Raw genomic sequence first — 20,492 nt, 5'->3', positions numbered from 1 at the left:
GGTGGTTGAAATCCCATCTTTGCTGCAGGCAGTTTAGGTCCCCAGATAACCAGGACTAGCCAATAAAAAAAATCATTCTCCCCACATATCAGACAACATGTTTTTCTAAGGCTTGATGTATGCAATACAAATAGAAAGAAAAGTTGTTTTCTATATGTAATTCTGTTAGCTAAGACAACTTCCATGGGGTGTTTTGCCAGCAAGTTATTCTCACAAATCAAACTAATCCCTAAGTGTTAGCAGTGAGACTAGAGACAGAACTAAAACATGAGGTAATGGTGTTTAAAAATAAGTTGTTAACTCAACTTCAGACAACTCTGTTCTTTCCTGTGTCTGCTGGTCTCCAAGTAATGACTCAAATACTGGAAAATATGTGATAATGTAAACTGGTATGAAGGAGCACACGTGGAAATTAATTTGTCTTTATTTGGGGTCCACATCACTTCTTCCAATACTTAAATCAGCTTTTCTTTAATCAGCAGAGAACATGCAGAAGTAAAGGATGTCAACTTTAAGAATTTTTTCTAAAATGGCACTTAACATGAAATATCCTGCAGGCTAATGTTACATTGAATACCTCTTAATCAGATCAGCCTGAGTGATCCTCAAGATGACTGCGATGACACAATGCACAAGGGAACCCAGACTTTCCCTCGTTTTATTGCCAGCATTGACCACACCTGTGATACTTGGTGCAAACTGAAAGGCATTTAGGTACGTCTGACTATTAAAAAAAATAAAAAGAAAAAAAGAAAACCCCATACCCAGCAGCACAAAGAGTTTCAGAGAAGAATTACCCCCCAAAGAAGAACCTCAGAGGGCTGTCTTACAGAACAAGAAAGAGCTTAGGCCCAAAATGAAAATGGCATGAGTTTTGTTATGTACATACCATGTAAGCTGATTTATATCTGGCATCCCACTACTATTCATGGCCTGTGGAATGATCTAGGACTTCGGAGAGGATAATAAACGTGATTTCTTTCAAGCTAAAGGGAATACTTACAAACTGTTTCACTTTTGACTGAATTTTGTGGCCAGAAGTAATTCAGAGAGAGGCTACACTGTGTCCTCATTGACAAACAGCAGCTCTTGTAGCACTTCTGAAGGCTCAGGGCACAGAAATCATGTGATCTCTGCATGTACACACATAAAACACCTCTGAGAACCTGGTAAATGTTTCATGTGTATTACGGATGACAGCTCAGACACCACATCTAATTTCTCAGGTTTGAAGGTTTTGTTGACACGGGGAAAACACACAAACCTCCCTGCAGCCTGCTCAGCCCTGCCATCTCCTTCCCACATCTGAGAGCACTCAACACCTCAAACCACTTGGCCAATACAGACACTCCTGCTCTTCAGTCACCGAGGGATGTATTTCTAATCAGCTTGTTCAGCCTTCAACTAAAGCTTCTGCCTAGGCTAAGAGATACTGCAATTCATTAAAGCCCCATTAAATGAAATTAAAATGCAGTGCTAGGAAAGCTGACAATGTCTTACTGCAGCTTCTGTGGCACAGCGTTCCAAACAGAACAGCTTCATAAGCAATAAAAGCATTTGACAGATTCTGTCAGACAGTTGTTTTTCACAGAGGTGAATGACCTTGGACTGACAGAGAATTGGCAAAGGCACCACAGAAACAACCTCCTGTGAAAGAAGAAAGAAAGAAAGAACAGTCTCTTACCACCTTAAAAGAATCTGAGGAATGTTATTTTCCTTATCTTTATTATATTTCCTGCTTATGAAAGCTTTCCTAAATGTGTTTGCAAAAATTATTTTGCTATTTTACAGAACCATCAGATGCTATTAACTCAAGTCTTCTTGGAAACCATACCCTTTTATAGTCCCTTTAGCAAGAGTACTTCTCCCACTAACAAATGTTTTCATATGAAAATTTTTGCCTCTGTTTTTATCCTGATATGCTTTTCATTTTTCATTTTGGTATTGATACTTAAAAATAAGTGGAATTGTGTTCATGTGCACCTATTTGGTAAAAGTATCTATCTAACTCTTTTTTGCCTGAGCTACTTGCTTTCTGTGTTTCTAGTCCAGTAATAATAAGACATCATTTGAAATTAATTGGCCACATCTGATGTGGAAAAGAGAGACTGTAAGCACACACTAGCCAAGCACATGGTTAAAATGAGAGCAGAGAAATAAAGCAAATGAAATCAGAAATATTAGTGCCTGCACTGTTCCTCACAAACTTCAATATAAAGCAGATCTGAGTACTTTCAGTGTTACACTTCCACAACACAGCTGGATAGAGAAGATTCTGACTATTTAGTTCTGCCTGGTGAGCATTTGTCAGCTGTCCCTCCTCCCAGAAGAAAATGTGTAATCCAAACAAGTTATGAGATTTCCTGGTAACTGAAGTGGCACAATTTTACTAGCCAGACACCTTGGAGTGTGAATTTTTGTACATTATTTCATCCACTACATCACACATCCTAAAAACTTGCCAAAACTCTCAATATGTTTTAATACAATTTCAAATAGCACACAGTTTGTACAGACTTTAAAAAAAGCCAAAACACAAACCACAACCAACAGACAGATCCAGTAATAACACAGAATAATCTGAATTGAAAGGTACTAAAAATGATCATCAAATCAAGCTCTTAAATGAAGGGCCCGTCCAGGGACTAATATCAAGCAATCCTAAATGAATAGGGATGCAAGTCTTGTAGCTGCTTTTGCCCAACTTCCTAGCTTTGCAGCCTAAGAGTGTATTGAGAAGATTAAGTGGCAATTCCAAAAGAAAAAAACAAACACACCACCTTTCTTTTTCTTTTCACATGAGATATGCTTTAAACTGTAGATTCACTTAGAAGCAAACTTAGCAAAGGAGTTAGAAGCCCATCATTATTCTCTGTTAATACAGAGAATTACAGCACAGGCTACCTGTTAGTGACAGGTGAACACTTAGTTAGCATCTGGTCCAAAGGAGAGTCTGAGTCTGCAAGGCAAAAAATAAGCAACCCTGAATTATTTTGTACCAAATCTCAAAAACAAAAATGCTGGCAAAGCAGGCACAGCCAGGTGTGTCTTTACTTAAAACCACAGTGGACAGGAAATGCAAAGAAGCACACTACAGAGACCATCCCACTGTCTGGAAGATGGAGCACATCCTAAATACCTCTCACCATCCTCAACCACTCCCATTAGCTCTTGGACAAGCTTGTTCAACCCTCATAAAAATATCCTGCACCAAGCCAAGTCCACCAGGCTCTCTTAACTACATGTAATTCAAATTTTGTGTTAACACATCAAGCACCAGGCCAAAGAAACGTAGATATACCCCTGACCTGGCCAAGGCAGTCCCAAAATGTAGGTGTCACATTCAAAGGAGTCAGGACACAATTTCATCATGTCTTAGAACAGAGGGTTTTCTATCCCCAGGTTCAGTATGTGCCCAACAATTCATCCCCAACATGGCAGAATGGAAAAAAAAAACTTACAGAATTCAGCATTTACACCAGGTCACAGATTAAGGTTTCAAATGTATCAAAATCCATCATTTTCTTTACAGACAAATTTAGGTGATGTGATCATATAATATGTCACTTATTACTCAACACTTTATATATAGCCCTGGCTTTTCTTGAGATGACTTGAAAACTCTGCCAGCTGTACTTGACCTCCAAATAAAGGATTCATCCTGCTATGCAAAATGTAGCATGCATAGAAGCAAAAAAGAGGAATATCCTTCACCCCCAAAAAATTGAAATAAAAGGAAGTAATTAAAAAAATGCAAATATGGCAAGAAATTAATTACTAGAAAATTACTAAAAATCCATTCCATTCCATTGCACCATGGTTGTAACTAAGTTTAGCCTAATTACACCATGTCTGGAGCCTGCAAAGATTTATGGATACACTTGACTTAGGAATCTCTGTGAAGTTTTAGCTCCTCACTGCAAAAAGGGAAGGGGTCTTCATAGGCACAAGCTCCAAGAACACAGGCCTCACAAAATAGTGAGCTAAAATAGTGATATCCAAGTTGTGAATGACATTCCAACAGAGAAGCCAGTAAAAGGAGGACTCCATCCCCATAACTTTGTCCGTAATGTTACTAAGCAACATGAATTTGCAGGCACTTCACTGCTGCAATTACAGTTGATGTCTCAGATAAAATTGGTACAGCTTCAGTCTGCAGTCTTGAGTAATTTCTGAAGCCTGTAATTAGTTTTATCAGAAGAAAAGCTCAGACTATTTCATTTCATATAGAATAAATAGACAGTTAATTTAAAGGGGTTTTCATGTTCTCTACATTTTGACATAAAATTAAATACATGTTTGCTTTTGTCCTTTATTTTTGATATTTTAAGCAGCAGATGCCCATCCAAGAAGTCTCAATATCCCAAAGAACTGAGCACCATAAAGCTAATCATCCTGTTTATTCTGGAAACTTCTTACTGATAAGAATTTTACACAGAAGAAATATAACATTATAGCCATCCAGTGCGGCACTATGCCACTTGGCAAGTTCCTGGTGTCTATCTTGCATGAATTAAACACTACAAACATTTATAATGAGCCTCTCAGGAAACATCATCACTCTTAAATCAGTGAAAATTCATCCCACATGAAGAACCTTACTCTCTAATCTGCCCTTCGTTTCTAGTGTATACAAATTCAAGTAGTTCTTACAGAAATCCATTTTTGGCAAATAACTGAAAGTATCTTTGTGTCTTCCCTAGCTCAACCTCATAAAAATTGGAAGATAAGGAAAACTTCTCATGCACTTGAGAGCTCAGAAAAACTTAGTATCAATATGATAACACAACAGCACATTAAATTATGAGAGATCTCTCATTGCACACATGGTTAAGTGGGTGTATTATCAAATAATAACTTGATCTTGCACATCTGAAACCAACAGAAGCTTTGCCTGTTTCCTTGGGACTGAACCAAGAGTTAATTACTATAGGCAATGATTCCAGAACTGTTAAATGCTAAGCAGCTTGCACTTAACTACAATAACAAGGAATTGTTGGGTACAGACTGAGTTTGAAGTCATGATTAAGATTTTACTCTGATGTCCTATTGAGCACTTATATATTTAAAAAATCTGGATACCTAGTGATAGATCTAAATTCAGATAATGGAGGTCTTTGAAATTCTATTTCAAGAAATACAGCTAAATCTATTAAAACCTAGTAACACATCATTCTGAAAATACAGCTTACTCAGAAAATCTGAGACCATAGATCCTTTTGTTCTTAAAAATCTACTGCAAATCCTTTGAAAGACTTCATTAGCTTCCTCAGATTGATATTTTCACCACGCCATCCACTGCATTCTGCTGCTTCTTTAAAATAATGTACATTAGCATAGTATTAATAAAAACTCACAGCAAGAAGCATTTATTTCCTTAAGAGTGTCTAGGTCTTGTAGCTGGAGAACTTGTGAATCACTTGTTACCAAACCATTACAAAAGATTTCAGTCTGTCTCTTTTTCTTGTTTCTGTCTTTTGGGACAATGCAGAAGATTCACTCCCCCTCCCTGTAGATTTAATGAACCAGGCATGACAGCATTTCATCTGATACAGCATCTTGTCAGATCCAAAGTCTATTTCTCTTAAATTTTATTATTATCTGCTTTGGTTATATAATCATTCCTACAGGTATTTTCATATCCTTTCAGCTACAAACAGAATGAATTCTCAAAAAAAATCTCAAAACTACTTCTTTATCCTTAGCCCTCCAAATCCATATTGTAATTCAGAATACACAACATAGATGAGAAAACACCCAATACAAGAGGGTAGCAAAGCAGCTATAGATTAAACACTTTCACACCAAGAGATAGAACAGAGTCAAATCAATCAATGACTAAGAAATGCCAAGCTAAAAGCACATAAGAAAAGTAGCTGGACAGGAAGTCCTGAGTATTCTAAAACAGGTATTGTCACTCATCCCTGTTAAAGCTGCTCCACTTCACATGAAAGAGTTAAATCACTTGGTCCAGGAACAGACAGGATGGTCAAATGACACAGAGAAGACCTGAAAAGGAGTTTTACAACTAGGGTACTCTAAAATCAGGAAACCAAGTCCAGAGGAGAAGAGTAATGCATCCTAGAGAAAAAACAGATCAATAAATATCTCATTTATTTTTCAATATAATTACTAGTAGCTCACTTACCAAGCTGCTCATTTACCTGGTGCTTTTACAGTGATAAAAGTACATGGAGTCACTGGAGTTTCCTGAACTCACCCCATAGCAGCAGCAAGAAGAGAGATTTCATAGTTGCCTGTATAGCTGGAGCACCTCAGCCAGTGTATCTCACTATCCCCTAAGTTAAAAAAGGAAATATTTCAGAACCAAAATCCCAGGCTCACAAAAAGCTGTAACTATTTGAGGAGCCTGCAACCTTTCTTCCCTACAAAACTTTTGTAATCTTCATCATCCACCCTCCCTCCCTCCTCTGAGGCTTCAGCTGCCAGTGTTCAAGCCATGCTCTGGTGGAGCACAGCTGTGTAACCTGGAGCAGGGTCCTGTGAGAACAGCTGGAAGAGGCTTTGTCTGTGCTTCACCCACACACCTCCTCTCTTTGGCTCCTAAGCTGTGTAGGGGGATAGAACAGAAGTAAATAAAGGTAGTATAGAAAGTAATCTTACCCTCTAAAGTGTTGCAGCTGAGCCAATTATTAAGGCTTAGGAGCAGGCCTGATTTTAACAGGCCACACCTGAAGCCAATAAGAAGAGTGTTATAAAAGAGTGGATTGGCTAGTTGAGGGGAACTGGAGTCAGTTGGCTGCTGTGAGGATGAGTCAGTGCCTAGAGGAGCTGCCTACAAGAAACCTCAAGGCAGTATGAAACTCTGGCAATATGGAACCCTTGCACTATGATAACAGAGCTGCAGTTAAACTCAGGATTGGGCCTCAGTTTGCTTCTAGGCTCTGCTCTAAGTATACCTGGCTTGGTCAAGCTGATATCTTGGCTGGACTCATCTGCACCTGGTCAATATAGACTTGTCTAGTAAGGAAAAAAGCAGTGGTGTTATCCTTAATATTCATTTCACAATCCCAAAATAAGGTTTGTCTTTCTTTTTGAGTAAACTTAGGCATACAACAAGCAGTTGGGTTTTTCATTGATATAAAAATGGATTTCACAAAATTAATTAGAATTATTTTTCCCTAATCAACAATCTTTTATTATTTCTTTAGAGGCCTTATTTTCTTTTAGTATCTCTTCAGGAGCCATTTTTGGACACAGTCAGTACCAGATGCAACTTTTGCTTGGTAAGTTCCTGAACAAGAAACTCATGGGAAGGAAAGAACTTGGCCCCAGTGTTGGAGGTGCAGATAAGAAGCTGTGTCGTGCAGCTTAAGGGCAGAAGCAACTTTCTATCCTGGCAGATTTGCTTTGGAAGCACTGACTCAATTTGCACAATCATGGAGTTGGTATCCATCTTTGGAAGGTGGCCTCCCTCCTGGAAGAACCAATTTGTTGTGTGTTTTCCACTTCTTTGAGGCAGCCTTCTTGAAATTCTGCCAGCACACTTCTTTTGGACAAGGTAAGCAGCTGTGCTGGGTTTTGGTGTGCAGGACATCTAGTGCCCCTTGCAGGTAATGCCCAATAGCAGTATTCTGACACATTTGTATAGGATCTGTCCCTGGATGTTTTGGATTTTGGAGGAGGGGATGCCATTTTTTTTGAGATGGGCTTCTAGTCCCTCCCTTTGGCAAAGAAACCAAGTTTGCATGTGCACTTAGGGTGGTCTTAGTGAATTGAAAGTCTTTTCCCAGTAGGCAGTTCTCTGGGTTAGAGTTGTTGAACTGTCAATGGGAATGCAGAGGCCAGGCCTCTGCAGGACAAGTTTTTGTGCCTTGTAGCTCTAGTGTGTGAGCAGTCCCTGGTGCCATCCCATTTGGATCCTGACTCTGAGAGATTGAAGGCTTATGGTGGTACCTAGAGCTGAGAAGGAAAGTGGCACTAGCAGGGTATGTGTTTGTAGTTTGATGGGTGCAATTGAAATGGTAGGCAGCAAAGAGCTTTCTCCACCGACAGTTTTGAAAGCTCTGTTTTTGGCAGGTGTTTTCAAGTTTGTTACCAGACTCTACAAGAGTGAAAAAGCTTGTTAGGGCAGAAGAGTTGGTGTTGACCTTTGATTGTGGTACAAAGAAGAGTACCCACTTGGATGGGCGAAATCTTTTTGTCCTGACACAGTTGATTGGAGAGCAGGGACGTTTCTGACTTGGCCGTGTCCTGGGGGTGGTTTCGAGCTGGGCTCGGTGCGTGTCCTTGTTTTGTGAGTCGACAGCGCCATGGTGTGGTTATTTAGATGAGCGCTGACAGTGCCCAGGAAAAAAGAAAAGCGCTTTTCTAGCCCAGCCCCATTCGTGTGGGTGGGAGCAGTGTGGGGGCAAGAGCTCCGCTGTGGATCCTGGCTCTTGGGCGCTGACAGAATGGGATCCTGTATGTGGTAGAGAAGGAAGAGGAATCATTTCGTTGTTGGCTGTGCAGTTTCATAAGCTTCAAAATAAAAGGCAATTGCAGCATGGCGTCTTCCTTTCAGAGCATTTTCTGTGCCATCAGCTGCTCAACATGTAACTCACAGCCACTGAACTGCATCCAGCTCCCTGGAGATATGCACTTTCCCTCAAGGTCTGTGTACCATCTTGCACTCTAACTCTTGAAGATCCCAAACTGTTTCAAAATGTCCAGCAGCTGCTCTCAAAGGAAAAGTCCTACAACAAAAAGGCAGTGCTGGCCATAATAGTCCCTTTGCAGTCTGTAAACTAAACGAAACACACTAGTGATTCACATCTTCCTTATCAACTATATATAGCATCAGCACATTCTCTCGAAGTGGCAGAGACTGTTGTTATAGCAAGGCGTTTTCAGCTGCACTTCTGGCTGACAGAGGTGCCAGGACAGAGGGCATTTGCCAACCTGCCCCCTTTCCTATGCAAACTGACCCAGTGTTCTAAAGCTCTGGGCTACAGGATGTCACTAAGCTATCAAGAATTGCTCCATTACATAACACAACTGCTGTGTGAGAGACAGGGTTAAAGGCTGGCAGCACCTGGGGCGTCCCTAGGGATGACGTTCTCTGGGGCTCCTTCCTCTGCAGTGGGGGTCTCCTCATGCACTTCCCCCGCACCAGCACGGGAGGCTGAGCCTCCTGGAGTGTATCCATCCTTCCTAGAGTCCTTTTTGGCACCTGCACAGCTCCTTTGGATGCTGCTGTCCCCTGAATTGACACAGACCGCGCTGCATTTTCCTGCTGCCACTTTGAGGCAAAGAAAGAGGAAAAGTTCATCAGGGCTCGACCTGAAATGATGTTTTGATGCTTCTGGCTCTCCTTACAGTTTTGGCAGTGGAACAACATCTCTATCCCTGCCACCCACTCGCCCTTGGAATGCGCACATGGGCCGGTGTGTCACTTCAGGTGACTCCAAGTGGCCGTGTCAGTGTGAAAGGGCAGCTGCAGTTTCACTGTTGCAGTTCTTGGCTTGTTAAAGCCCCTCCTACCTATACTACAGCCTGTGCTTGAAGACACAAAACTACCATCCTGGAGGAAAGGCATCAAAGAATGCTTGACAAAGCCTGAAGGGAGCACTCTGATTACCCCACCAGGTTCTTTAGTTGAGGTTGCTAACAAGGACCAGTCTTGAAACCCTGGTGATAAAAACAAGAGCAGGCTCCTGGTACTAAAGTGATTTCAGCATTTATTATAAAAAAAAGAAAGGCCTAAAGCAAGGGGGCCCAGGCTGAGCAGGAGTGCTCCCATCGAGGATGCTGCAGCGCCGGCACCGGAGATGCTCAGCAGCGATGTCCTGATGTCCCCGATGGAGTGGCACAGATTCAGTGGGTCAGAAGCCCCTTTTTATCCTGGTTTTTGTCCCTTTGGATTTGTTTCTTTTTGGATCCTTCAGTTTAATGGGCTTGATTGGCCCTTTATAATTTTGTCCAGGCTGGCTCATTTTGCCTGGGGGGTAGTACACGCTTAGGTGTATTATGGTACCTTGAGTACCGTATTTCTTATAATCACCCTTTTAACCTCTTTTACAATATAATAACCCAACTAACAGTACATGCTTAACGATCTATCAACTATTTTTCAACAGTTTCTAACCTATTTTTAACATCCGGAATGGGTTTTTTGTTGTTTTATTTTTCGGGTCCTCAGTCCTGCGTGAGACTCAGTAACTGGGTGCTGCAGAGGCCCTGGCAGGCATCAAATATGCTTGCTCCATGCCCAAAGGTGGATAATGAGATGATTGGCTCTCAGAATAAAAATATAACTATTGTGTGAATATTAAGAAAAGCTTTAGTGATGTATAGACTTTGGGGAGAACAATGTATAGATGTATAGAACTATGGGGAGAATGGAGGACATCTAAACCACAGTAACATTATTGTAGTTTAGATGTCCTCTGTTCTCTCCATAGTTCCTTTTCCCCCTGTATTGTTGCCATCAGACAGCCTGGGCTGTCTAGGACAGGTACAAAGAAGGCTGCACGTGTGCCCCTTGCATGGGGCAGTTGGGAATGGAAAAGCTTAGGGAGTTGCTCAGGGGTTGTGGCATGGCAACACCTGATCTCCAACCAAGTCACAAGAAAGCAGTTTCCACTGATCAATGGCAAAGAAGAGCTGACTGACAGACTTTGGGAAGGGCCAGGGCTGGCTGATGCAACCCCCTAGGGGTATAAAAGACTGAGCATCCATCTTCATTCAAGATGAACTGGCTGCATGGCATGCATGAGGGCAGTTCCTAGTGCTGCAGCTTTTTCTTTATGTAGTCCTTTGTTGTATTTCTGTTAAGGTTTAATAAACCTTTTTAAATTTTCACAGTGAGCAGTTGTTTCTCACAGGTGGCACAAGAGCTCCTCCAGCGCTGGCCTGTCCGTGGCGCGCTTGGACAAAACACCAGCGGATCAGATGTTGGCACTCCGGGAGAGAAACCAGAGAGCGCCGGTCCCTTACAGAAGGCTCCTGCCCAGCTGCTGCCGGGGGCCTTGACTCCATGCGGGCTCGGCTGGGGCTGTGTGCGAGGCTGCTTGGGAGGGAGGTGGGAGCCGCGCCGCTGGAGCCCCGAGCCGCCGGTGCGCCCCTCCGTGCCACCGCCGCTACCGGGCACCTGCGCCCGCACCCCAAATGGTGGGAGTGGAGAAGGGGATGGAGACAGAGCTGGCACCCCAAATCCGAAGGGGATGGAGACAGAGCCGGCCACCCCCAAAATGGCAGGGGGATGGAGACAGAGCCGGCTGCCCCAAATCCGAAGGGGATGGAGCCCCCAAATCAGTGGGGGGCAGAGCCTACCCCCGGCCCAGCAAAGGTAAGTAGGACGGAGAATGGCCGGGGGCTGCGAGGACGGTGACAGCATCGGCTCCCCGCAAAGACAAAGAGCCGCCCCCCAAAATCTGAGGGGGATGGAGCTGGGGCCAGTCGCCCAAAATCAGAGGGGAACAATGCCCACTCCAGCCCCTCAAAATCGGTAGGGGGCAGAGATTCCCCCTGGCCCCCCTAATTGGAGGGGGACTGAGAGCCCGGGCCAGCAGAAGAGTGGCAGGGGAGCGACTCCTCCCTGTCCGCCTAAATCAGACGGGCACGGACAGACCGCCGGCTCCCCCCACAGCGGACGGGGACGGACACAGAGGGCCCCCGAAAGTGGAGGGGGGACCGAGACCGTCCCCAGCGCGGCAAAGGTAAGGATGGAGAAACTCCCGAGCATCCCCCGGGACTCTGCGAGGGACACAAACCCCTCCAGCATCCCCCCGGGGACCTGATAAAATAAAATTGGCGGAAATGGGACTTTACAACACGTCAAGTGCTTTGACTGATATTTGCGCTCCCAACGAGTCACCTGTGATGAACATGCAAACAACTCGCAAAGCGCCGGCTCTCCCCGTGGGAGCGGAGGGCAGAGACAGCCCCAGCCAGCACACAGGGGACGGAGGTGCCCCAATCCCCCATAGGGGAAAGGAGCGGGGAGACCCCTGATCCCTCCCCCTAGGCGAGAGGAGGATGAGACCTCCTGGCAACCACAAAGGCGAGGTGAAGATGGGGAAACCCCCCGTACCCCCAAAAGAGAGGAGGATGGAGAACCCCCCACTCTCCCCCCGGCCAAAGTTAGGGACAAAGGCAGATGCCCCCCGTCCCTCCCCTAAAAGGGGAGGAGTATGGGGACCTCCAAGCCACCCAAAAGAGGAGAGTGGATGAAGGTTCCCTGGTCCCCCATATGGGGGATGAGGATGATGACCACCCAGCCCATGCCCCTTGGGGAGAGGAGGGCGGACAGCCCCGGGCACCCCCAAAAGGGAGGAGCACGGAGAGTCCCCGGCCACCCCAAAGGGGAGAGGAGGACAGAGAAGCTCCTGTGCCCACCCCCTGGCCTTCCCCCGGGCACCACTTCAGGCTGTGGGGTGCTTGCAGGAGCAGCAGCTTTGCAGAAAACCACTGGGGGTCACGCTTAACAAGATCAACATGAGAGCAATGGGCGCTTGCAGCCACGCAGGGCAAAGATTCCCTGCGCTCCTCAGGAGGAGTTTTGCCAGCAGGGTGAGGCAGCTGAGAACCAGGCTCCTCTCAGGGCTGTCCAGTGATGGGCAGGAGACAATCAGTACAAATTGCAAGAAAAAAAAAAAAAGAAAAAAAGGAAATGCATTTCAACAGAAGACAAAAGTGCTTTTACTCCAAGTGTGATTGAACACAGATTTCCCAGAGAGGTTATGGAGTCTCTTTCCTTGGGGACATTTGAAACAGGATTCAACATCTTCCTGGCAACCTGGCCCAGCTGACCCAGCTTTGTGCAAGGCTTTGGACTAGGCAGTCTCCAGAGGTGCTCAGCCTTAGTAGTTCTCTCATTATGTTAATTAGGTTTACTTGCTGGTAGGCAAAGTTTATGTAAGAGATAAACAAGCGTGGAGTTGTCTATAGCCATTCTGATGTGGTACCATCAAGAGCTCATTGTAGTAATCATCATTAAAGAGCTTCTCAGATCCACTCCACATTTTGGTAAATTAGCTGAAACTCAGCAGCTCATCTGTCTTCACTTTGAAACAAAGAATTAAAAAAAACCAAAAACCCAACAACAGCAACAACAAAAAAACACCCTTGGAAGCAAAGCAGATAAAAGCAGAACTAGGTGGAAAAAATAATAAATAAATGTATCTCTCTGAGCAGGGCCTTATTAAAGTCCCTCCCTGCTTTCTTGGGTGCAAAGCCATGAAGCCATGTGGGCAGCTGGCTGCCAAGCCCCTTCCATGATAGCAGGAATCTTAGAAGCAAGGAACCATAGAATGGTTTGGTTTGAAAGGGTCCTTTAAACTAAAAACACCAAAATGAACACCAAATCTTCCTCAAAGACCATTGCCATAAGTTTCTGAGGCTCAGTTATTTACCACAAGATGCCCACACAGGAAAGACCTTTGCCAATTCTACCTGGATTGCAACCCCCCTCCAAACTGCAATTTTCTCCAGAAAGAGGAGTTAGCTTTCCATCTTCTTTACAAAATATTTTTAGTGAGTTTCAGCTCCTCAGCAGAGAACCACCACACACTAGATCACTCACAGTTCTTCTTACTCATGGGAAGGTTAAACAATTTTCCTTGTTTCCTTCAGCCACTGCTCTTGCTGCTTCTTTTACCACAGATGAAGAAGCCTACTCAAAAATGATACATTTAGTCCTGACTGGTTTGCCCCAAATCTTGCAACTCTGTAACTTCCTCTGCCTTCCAGACCCATTAGTTTTGGAAAAACTTCTGAAGGATCATAAAACAAATATCTGTGGCCATTTCATGAGCAGCTTTGGTTAAAGGAATTATTTTGATTCTGTGTGAAAGAAAAAGCTTAAGCCACCTCACAGTCATGTCAGTGCAGAGCAGCTTAAGGGGAAAATACAGAACAGCAGTTTAGATTGACGAGGGATGAGCTCTGTGATTGAAAATTTTCATCCCTGGCATGTTGGCCAGTGCAGTATTGATAAAACTTATTTTGTCACTTCAGTTGATTTCCTTGATGCATTCAGTGGTGGGCCAGGGAATCAGCTGCACCTCCATCGATTCCATCCAAGAGCTCAGACCCACCACACCAAAGGATCCATCCAGCCTGTGGCTTTTGTGAGAAAGAACTGCTCACTTTGAAAATTTAAAAAGGTTTATTAAACCTTGATGAAAACACAACAAAAGGACTACATAAGGAAAAATTTCACAGTGCTGGGAGCTGCCCTCATGAATATCGCATGGCCATTTCCTCTTCAAGATGGATGCTCAGTCCTTTACACCTCTGGGGTTGCATCAGCCAGCCCTGGCCCCTCCCAGAGTCTGTCAGTCAGCTCCTCTTTGCCATTTATCAGTGGAGATGCTTGCTTGTAAGTGGATTGGAGGTCAGGTGTTGCCATGCTGCCCCCCTAAGCACCCCCAAGCTTTTCCATTCCCCACTGCCCCATGCCAGGGACACCTGTGCAGCCTCTTTGTACCTGTCCTGGACAGCCCAGGCTGCTGTCTGATGGCAACAATACAGGGGGAAAGGGAACTGTGGGGAGAACAGGGGACATCTAAACTACAATAACATAACTGTACATCACTAAAGTCTTCTAAATATTCACACAATAGTGATCTTTTAACTGCAAGAGCCAATCAGCTCATTATCCATCTGTAACACTTCAGACCCCTCACTAGAACTTGTGAAAGCTGGTGTTTGCTGTGTTAAGAAGGACCAGGAATTAGCTTCAGTATAGTATTTTCCTTGGTCTCTAAAATAGCCTTTGGCTGGTTTCACTCTCATTTCATCCTTTCCCAGACTGCATTTATTCTTGTTCACTTATAAAATCCCTGGAGTTTTTGGACTGCAAAGCAGGAAGAGCTGAATGTTGACATCTGATACTCGCTTCTTATATCTCTAAAGGCCTTTCAGAACATGAAGCAGTGGTTTGTGCACTGCATGGATGATGGCTTGGGAAAGGATGCTGTCCTAAAGAAGGACATCAACCTGACAATGAACAGAGCACCCTCTCCCTCAGAAATTAAAACTCTGGCAACAACAGCCAGCAGGCTCAAGGAACCCCACAAGTGTGCAGTGTGGGGAAATTTGTCTGACTGGGGACAAGGTGTTATGAATTGTTCTCTTATATATCATGAGTTCTATTATCATTATATTGCAAGGATTCCATATTGCCAGAGTTTCATACCTCCTTGATGTTTCTCATAAGCAGCTCCTCTAAGCACTGACTCTTGCTGGTCCTTGCAGTAGCCACCTGACTCCAGTGCCCACCAATCCACTCTTTTATACCACTTGTTCTTATTGGCTACAGGTGTGGCCTGTTAACATCAGGCCTGCTCCTAATCTTTAGTAATTGGTCCAGCTGCAACTCTGGGATAAGATTACATTCTATACCACCTTCATTTACCCATACTGTATCCCCCTGCAATGAATGACTCCTGATTTCACTTACTGCCTCAGATTGGATCCAGCTGATCTCTCCCATGGAGAGTCCACTCATTCCTCTGGTCCCTTACCCTTTATTCCATTCTGGAGGCACTAAAAGGTATTCAAGACATTGGTGCCCTGGAAATTAAAAGGTGTATCACACTGGTTTTGGTGAGGGTGATCCCAATTCTGTGTGTGCATGATCTGCCTGATACATGGGACATGCCTGATGGCTGTTAGTTTGCCTAGAACAATTTTGACTGACTTATAGGATGTGTGGAAATGTCACAACTTACCCAATTCCTGTTGGCCATGATAAAATTTCAAGGGAATTAAACCATTTCCAAGACCCTTGCTTGAAGCCATCTTTGATTTGCATATCCAAACACCATTAAGTGAGTGAGAACAGTGAGCAGAGACACCAGTGAATTTATCTTCCCCTTTGTTTAGCAGAGTCCTGCATTGTATCACAGCTGCTGTTTTAAATGCATGAGAAGGTTGTGGAAAATCTGGCTGCAGAGAAATATAAAAGAATATCTGCCCAAGTAATTTTTATGTGTGGACCCTCCCTTAAAAAAAAACCACAAAAACAGACAAAATGTCTGCTTAGTATTAAACAGGGAATGATAAAAGAAAAAGAAATAGAGAAGAAATTGCTTTTTTCTTTTCATTCTCTTAGAATTCAATTGTATAAAAGAGATACAATGGTTAAGGAAATGCAAATAATAAACATTAGAGCCCAGATATGGGTCTATGGTACTTAGTCACCTCATTATTCCATTTTGAAGTCAATGTGAATTAACTGGCTCTATTTGGTTTGGGGACTTGAACTTCAGCTCTGATTTTCTGGCCTACATTTCACTCTAGCAAACTCCTCAGCATCAGAGGAGCACTCTGTGGTGGGTAATCCTTTCAGTATCCAGTAGCTGCTGTTAAAGCTTTCTTGCTGTTATCCCTGCCTCTGTCTGAATCTTTGTACCTTCCCCCCAGCTTGAGACTCCACCTGTGTACCACAAACTGCTCCTTAAAAAAAAAATTTAAAAAAATCACCAGAAGTACAGGCCTTCCCACAGGAATTTTGGATGGACCACATTTATGAGGCCTCCATGGGGAAAAATATCCTTTTGGTCTGGAATTAGGCAAGTACCGCTGGAGCAGCACAGCTCTATAGCCTAGCTGGATTTTTCATCTGAGCCATCTTTCAGAGCTGTATAAATAAAGAACAGTGGATTCTAGTATTTAAGTGGCCTACAGAATTATGAGTGATGTCCACCCACCCACTATTATTATACATACCTCCTCTCTATGGACACAGATGCTAATGCTAATGTAAGCTGGTCTCAATTTTCTACTGCCATTTATCAGGAAGTGAGCACTAAGTTGGATTTGGGAGCAGGTCCAAATTTAGCCAAGGCAGTTTATTTTCCATAGAAAATAATGTTGACAATAGAATTGGAGTTTACAGACTGGATCTTCTGAATGCACAGACACATTCAAAAGCTGCTTCCTAAAATATGGAGTAAATACATAAACTGGCTTCCACATACCATCCTACCATGGTCCCTGTGTATTTATGTACATTAGACTGCTTTTTCTGGTGCTTTTCAAAAGAGGCTCAAGGTGAGGGATTTCAGCAGCTCGCAAGGTTTAATGTTGCGTGGCACAGTCTGATGTTTTTTTGCAGGCTTATTTTGGCCAATATTTATTGAATTTTATGGAAGAGCTGTATTTTGTTTACATTCTGGCTGGGATTTTGAGATCCCTTCACCAGACACCCACAAATACCTAACTACTTCTAAAAGTACAGGTTGTGCAAAAAGAAGTGACAGCCTGTCAAAGCCACGTTAAAGGGAACAGAGTGTTACTGAAACTCTGAAAGATCCAAGGAGCCCCACGATCCTGCAGTTTTGGTGGCACTGAGGGACTCTGCAGGATCTGCCTAGCCCTGGTAATTTAACACAGGCTGTAGGAAAAAGACCTGGCAAGACCTAGAGATGCTTCTGGAGTCTCCAGGAGCAAGGGAAGAGAAGAAAACACAAGGCTAAAGCTGGGCTGAGACTCTTCCTTGCTGCACTAACCCAACTCACACAGAACAGCAAGGAGCCCATCCAACCTAAAAATCTCTCAAGCTGCAAAATCACAGCAGAACAATAATAGGAAAAGAGCCTTGAAAACCTTTCCTAGCTTCTTAAAATAGTTCTTCCCTGTGTGCCTGCTCCCCTGCCCTCCCCACCATTTACTGGCAGCTGTAGCAAGTAATTAAAGAGGGATTTTCATGCTGGGACAAACATGCAGAAAGGAAAACATTTTACATTTTTCTTTGCCAGTATGTACATTTCTGAGTAAATATTATTAAAGATACATGCATGAGTGACACAACTTCTTCTCTTGGAAGCCAGATGACTTTTTCTGGTTTTATTCTGCAGCTGACAAGATGATGTCTGGTTACAGTAGAGCAATAAAGTAATTATTCCCTGATGAAATTATAAGGCAAGGCTTCATTTTACAATTATCCATGAACAGAGTGAAGAAGGTGATGTTGTATAAACATCAGAGAAAGAGTATTTGTCAATGTCAATCACTACAACATATTGTGTAAAAGGGAAAACTGGCTTAGACTGTTTTAAAGACTTATGCTTTTCATTTTTGAATTTGATGTAATTTTGAAAACAAAAAAAAACTTGACCAAACAAACTCCACCAAAACCAACAACAAAACCCCACAAACCCAAGATCAGTTTAAGAAGAATTTTAAAACCAGCATATGCAGCAAAAATCCTTTCCAGAAAAAAATGTGTCTGGACCAGGGAATCAGGACCACTCCTGGTTAGACTTATGCCAAACCTATTCAGAATCAGTGGTGTCCTCAAAGGATTTCCTTAACTTTTATAAAGTTACAGCACATCCCAATCTCCCACTTGTTTGCTGCTTGTTTTGTCATGGAAAATTGTCCTTCCACAAGGGCAGCATGAGATTTAGTTTTATAAATATCCACCTCCAGAATTAAGATTTATGTTTATGAAAATATTGATACTTCCTCTTCTGTTAGGAGAGGAAAAAATATATTTTATAATTAGGCAGGAGCAACAAACAAGACGTGCAATTGCATTATTAGCATGTGTGAATTCAGAATAGGAAGCCCTGTGAAACTTTGCTTGGGAAAAAAACTTTGTCCTGGGCTTGCACAGTAAGTGACTGTTAACTTGCCAGTCTCAAAATACCAAGAGTTACCATATTAGTTCACTATGGGTCAGTCATTCCCCAGCAGTGGGCACTCAGGTGTTAGTTAGGGCTCACTGAGCCTCTGGCATCAGTGATCCCTGGGCCTTTTTCATGTGTTCTTCTCTTCCAGACAGGTTAGCATAACAGCAAAGAGACATGTAAAGAAATGAAATTAAAATATAATTAAAAGGAAACAGCATTAAAGAGATTTTTATTTATGTATCTGTAAAAATATATCTGTGCATGTGTTTATCCCCAACAACAGCTTACCTTAACTTCACTGACTTGCACGATTACCAAATGTGAAAATTCATTAATCCAGAGAGATTAATATATATTCTAAAAGCACTCCTTTATGGCTGAATTAAAATTTATAGTCTTTAAAATATGCCCTAAGATTAGAGAAACTGTTCAACCTAATTACCTTTTAGTGCTGCACACCAGCATTACATTCTAGCACATAAGATAAAAGCAGGTGCTTTGCATTAAAATTCCTGGACACCACTTCTTACACAATAATTACACTGAGGTTTAGTCTTTCACCTCTTACACAATAATTACACTGAGGTTTAGTCTTTGGATGCTGCTGCTTTGAATAAGCAAACTGAAGTTTGTTTAAGCACTAGTTTAACCAAATGAGGTTCAGAACATGGTCGGGAACCTGCATAAGGGTAGGTGCTGGTTAGCCAGGGGGTGCAATTTGCAGTATGTGGCAACATGTGTAACTTCTGTTCAAAAGGTTTTTTTGTTTGTCAATTAAGGCTCAATAGTTTTGTGCTTTTGAACAAAATTATGCAAATTTACTGTCTTCTGACATTGGAGAAATGCTTGTGAATTCTTCCTCTTAGCAAAGTGCCAATAATTAATAAATGTCTTTTTCAGTTTGGGCATTTCTGTTAACAGGGTACAGCCACTATAGCAATTAGTGCATACCAAGGCAGGCATGAAACCACCACCCTTTAAGAGAGAATTTATGAGCAGCTGATGTGGTTTTAAGTGTGTGATGCTCCCAAAAGGGTTAGCCCTGCCCTCCCTCTACTCACAAATACTGAGAAAAAAGTCCTTATTTTGGCATTTCTTTCCTCATCCTCTGTGGACAAATGTCATCTGCTGGGACTGGACTGTAAGTCCCCGAGGCAGCTGAGAACACCAGGGGCTGTGACAGGAGCAGCCCCTGTGGGGTCAGCAGAGAATGGAACTCCCACGAGCGCCTGCCGGATCCCTCGTGGGTGCTTATCCCAGCTGTAAATCTGGTGGGTGCTGAGGGAACTGGGTGGGAGTGGGTGATGATCCCTGAACCCCAGAGAGCTTTCTGCTGTCCTTTGTCATGGGTTACCACATGAGCCTCTCTGCATGGACACCCCATGGCAGGGACATGCTGGACAGATGAGCACTGCTGGTGGATCTTGCCCTGGGTGTACAGCCTCATCTACAAGCTCACAACCAGCAGTGTTGGGATGGCTTCAGGCCCAGCCAGGCCATCTATATCTCTTAGAGGCTTTAAATAATTCCTGCAAGTCACCCATCACCTCCATGCCACACTGCTGTGAGAAGGGAATTTTGTGTAAAGCATTCAGCCTTACTCTGCAGGCTGGCTCACCTTGGCACTCCGGGTGCACAGAGGATACACCTTACCATCAAAGCTCCCAAATAAACAGGAGCAGAGGCTCTGGGCTTGCAGGCAGCCTGTCAGGCTCTCACAGGTGCAAACAGTTTCAGTGTTCAAGGCTAGGCTTAATTTGCTGGGCTGTCATTGGGCTGGTCAGGTTAAGTTTTGTGATCTGCATATGGTTGGCTTGCCCACTAATATTTAGTAGCTCTGTACACCCACAGTCACACCCACCATGCACAGATACAGGTTCCTCTTATAGCTGTGTTTCTCTCTGCTTG

This window comes from Agelaius phoeniceus, chromosome 5, assembly GCF_051311805.1.
Source record: "Agelaius phoeniceus isolate bAgePho1 chromosome 5, bAgePho1.hap1, whole genome shotgun sequence".
Taxonomy (NCBI): Eukaryota; Metazoa; Chordata; class Aves; order Passeriformes; family Icteridae; genus Agelaius; species Agelaius phoeniceus.
This window is presented reverse-complemented; position numbering follows the sequence as displayed.